Source organism: Otolemur garnettii, unplaced genomic scaffold (genome assembly GCF_000181295.1).
Source record: "Otolemur garnettii isolate 467f Iridium unplaced genomic scaffold, OtoGar3 scaffold00040, whole genome shotgun sequence".
NCBI classification, from domain to species: Eukaryota; Metazoa; Chordata; class Mammalia; order Primates; family Galagidae; genus Otolemur; species Otolemur garnettii.
Window position 1 is genome coordinate 415,615 of NW_003852435.1, and position 4,483 is coordinate 420,097.

Genomic DNA, 4,483 nt, shown 5'->3' on the forward strand with positions numbered 1-4,483 from the left:
TTTGTGAGACATAGTCTCAAGCTGTCGCCCTGGGTAGGGTGCCGTAGTGTCACAGCTCACAGCAACCTCAAACTCTTGGACTTAAGCGATTCCCTTGCATCAGCCTCCGAAGCAGCTGGGAATACAGGCACCCGCACAATGCCCGGCTATTTTTCTTTTTGCTTGTAGTTGTCAATATTGTTTGGCAGGATTGGGGCTGGATTCAAATCCTGGCTGCATTCGAACCGCCAGCTCCTCTGTATGTGGCTGGCGCCCTAGCTGTTGAGCTACCAGCGCCAAACCTGCCCTTCATTCGTTTATTCAAACTTTTTTTGTTTTTACTCAATATTTATTTTCTCTTTCTTTCTTTCCTTTCCTTTCTTTCTTTCCTTTCTTTCTTTTTTTGTGACAAAGTCTCAAGCCATTGCCCTTGATGGGGTGCTCTGCTGTCACAGCTCACAGCAACCTCAAACTCTTGGACTCAAGCCATTCTCTTGCCTCAGCCTCCCAAGTACCTGGGACTATAGGTGCCTGCCACAAGCTCGGATATGGTTGCAGTTGTCATTGTTGTTTTTGCTGGCCCAGGCTGGGTGTTAATCCGCTAGCCCCAGTGTATGTGGCCAGTGCCCTACCCACTGAGCTACAGGTGCCGCCCTCAATATCTATTTTCAACACCCCCATCACAGTGTGATTCATGGACCAGCAGTATTAGATTTACTTAACATTTATTAGAAACGAAGATTCTTAGGCCTCTGCCTACTTGCCCTGGGGATGGAGGCTTGTTCGCTGTCTATGGTGAATGTATTCTACTTTGTAAGCTTTCTCACTCTGTAAGCCACATTTCCCTTCCTCAATAAACTTTATTTCACCCTTGTCTTCACAAAGAAAAGAAATGACGATTCCTAACCCCTCCCTCAGACCTTCTGAATCAGAAAGTTTGGGGCTGTGGTCCCGTAGTCTGCATTTTTGCAGTCTCTCTAAGTGATCCTTACACATGACTATCCTATGTCAGGGAGAGAGTCGGCAGTGAGCAAAACACAGAACTCCCTTTTCAGACATCACATTAAATTCCTTTAGCAAGGAACACTGATTATTTTTATCTAGCTAGGGCTAAATGTGTGGCTGGTAATTGTGCTTCAAAGAGGTAGGGAAAACAAACAAGGGTGATCACTCCACATGAGCCCCTCATTTTTAGCAGTTTTGGCCAGGGCTAGGTTTGAACCCACCACCTCCAGCATATGGCGCCCTACTCCTTTGAGCCACAGGCGCCACCCAAGTCCCTCATTTTTAGTTCTACTTCTTTGTCCAGCCTTTTTCCTACTCATCTCCAAATTCAGAGGCTGAGTTTTGTTGAGAAATTTGATTTCTATCTCTGCTGTAGATCTGACTGTTTACTATAGGAAAGAGCTTCCTTTATTAGTCAACAGTGTTTCACTGCTTATTTTTTAAATTTGAAAACTGTAAACTATAATTTTGCCATACATATGGGTTTCCTATTAGTTTGGGATTTTTTTTTTTTTTTAATTTGAGACCGAGTCTGACTCTGTTGCCCTGGGTAGAGGGCCATGGTGTCACAACTCACAGAAACCTCAAACTCCTGGGTTCAGGTGATCCTGTTGCCTCAGCCTCTGGAAGCTGGGACTACAGGCACCTGCTACTACTCCTGGCTAATTTTTTATTTTTGTAGAGATAGTGTCTTGCTCTTGCTCAGGCTGTTCTCAAACTCCTGAGGTCAAGTGATCCACTTGCCTCAGCCTCCCAGAGTGCTGGGATTATAGGAATGAGCCACCATGCCCAGCTAGTTTGGGATCTTTTAAATTTCCATTCATGCCTTATAAGTTCTGTCAATCATTCAAGTGGTGCAAAGCAAGGGTTATTTATTATTTTCCCTAGTCCTGAGAGAAAAAGCTTTAGGTTACATTCCTTTGTTGGGAGATCCATGTATTTTATAGTTTATCTCTTTTGCTCTGTGACATTGCTAAAGTTACCATTATGTTTTACAGCTGGGCTGGTGCCTGTGGCTCAGTGGGTAGGGCGCCGACCCCATATACTGACAGTGGTGGGTTTGAACCTGGCCCCGACCAAACTGTAACAACAGCTGGGCATTGTGGCAGGCACCTGTAGTCCCAGCTACTTTGGAGGCTGAGGCAAGAGAATCGCTTAAGCCCAGGAGTTGGAGGTTGCTGTGAACTATAATGCCATGACACTCTAACCAGGTGACAGCTTGAGGCTCTGTCTCAAAAAAATAAATAAATAAATGGAATAGTAGAAGTATTCTCAAAATCTTCTTTACCTTTTCTTGACAATAGAATTGCTGGTGATATTCTTTAAAAAAGAAATATGGCCATGTCCTACCTGTGAAGATTCTGACATGGAAGCTCTATGGAGCCTAAATCTATGTATTTATGAAAAGTTCTAAAGAAAAAGAAAAGTTCTGTAAGTTCTATTAGTTGATTCTCAAGCAAATGTTCAATGGAGGTACACTGACCTTTCAAGAGTGTTCCCCCTGAGAGAAGAGAAAGAATGGCTACATTTAGGAAGCAGCAGTGTAGAAGGACTGAAGGGAGACAGATGCCATGAAAACAGCTGAAGCTTTAAGGAGACGGTGGTAGATAATTCCAAATGTAACAGGGACCCATCCGTAGGAGGATATAGAGAATGATTTGGAAAGAAGGTACTAATGTGCAGTGACGTCATGAGGTGGGACATGTACAGGGAAATGTCATGGAAGTGTGAAGTAAAGAAGAAGAATGTCCTTTTTTAAATTCAAAAATAAAACCAATAAAAGCATGGATAAGGAAAATGAGGAAAACAGAAAACATGGAAACATTTACTCTAATTTCACCACTTGACTATAGGTCTTGCAACTTTTACATATTTCTTCCAGAATCTTATTTTGAAATTCTTTTTGTTGTCAAATATTGCACACAGACAAAAATAATGCATAATCCTAAATCTACAGCTTAACAAATTATTACAAGAAAGACAACACTGCAGTCAGTAAACAGCACTGCCAGATCCCTGAGAGCCTTCTGGGTGCCCATCCCAGTCCCTCAACCAAGGTCATCATCTCCTTACTTTGATGGTAAGGTAACTTACTTGGTTTTCATTTCAGTTTCATCAGCTGTTTGCGTCTCTCTTTCACTATCATATAGGTTAGTATGTTTGTGATCTTCATATAAAAGGTCTCATAGTGTGTTTATTATATTGTGATTTGCTTTCCTCAAAAATTTTTAAAAGAGTTTTTCATTCTGCATATTTCTCTAGTAGTGTCATTGTACAAGTTAAGTATACCACAGCGTATCCAGTCTACAGCTGAGAGTTTCTTAGGTTGTTGGTAATTTAGAGATGATGCAAACAATGTTGCTATCGTACCTGTCTCCTGGTACATAACGGCACAGGTTTTTCTGTGGGATGTATCAAGGACTGGAATTGTTGGATTGGAAGACAACATACCTCTTTCATGTTACTGGGTAATATAAAAATGTTTTCTAAAAAGCCTTTACTGAAGTAGGGGTATAGCACCCCATGCTCAGATATGGCAGGTTAGCTTCATGTGCTCCCCACGGAAAATGGCTCTGAGATGGAGTTCTTTTCTCTGAGGTCCTGCCTACAGCCTGCAGAAATGCAGAGACCCTCTCACAAAAGAATACCCAGGGGGCCAGGCCTGGGTCACAGCTGGAAGCTTGAACGCCTTATCACTTGTGTATGTGTTCAGCAGCAGTCTACTGAATTGGAATCTTAATAGCAGTTTCCTGATCTTACTTCACTTCTTTTGTATTGAATTCTTACTGAATGTTTGAGAGTATGTAAGATAATCAGTAAAGTTGGACAGGGTTGTTGTTGCCAGAGAGAGCCTCAACCTCCCTGTATACCATTCATTCCGTCTGCAGTTTCCTTTCTCTGTGTCACCAAACAGAGGTCTCCAGGGAACACTAACATACTGAGTTATACATTCACAAACACAGTAAGTCTGTTCCTGTTAGGCATCATAATTTTCACTTATTAGAAAAGTGTGTAGTGGTAGCTTGTGATTTAACTTTGCATTTTTCAGATTACTGATGAGGTTAAGCAACTTTTCATTTGTTCATTGAATGTTTAGATATCCCCATTTGCAAAGTACTTCTTAAATGATTTTTGTCATTCATCTACTGGATTCTTTTTCTTATTGATTTGTAGAAGTTATGTATGTTAGATACAAATCCCCTGTTAATTACATGTACTGCAAAATATGCTCTCACATGTGGCTTTTCTTCCCCTTTCTATCCTCTTTTGATGAAAAGGAAAATTTTAGTATGGTCAGATTTATCAATCTTTTTTTTTTGAGATGGAGTCTTAGTTCCCCTGGGGTTGGGTGCTGTGGCATTATAGCTCACAGTAACCTCAAATTCTTGGGATCAAGCTATCCTCTTCACTCAGCCTCCCAAGTAGCTGGGACTACAGGCACCCACCACAATGGCTGGCTATTTTTAGAGACAGAGCCTTGCTCTGTCTCAGGCTAGTC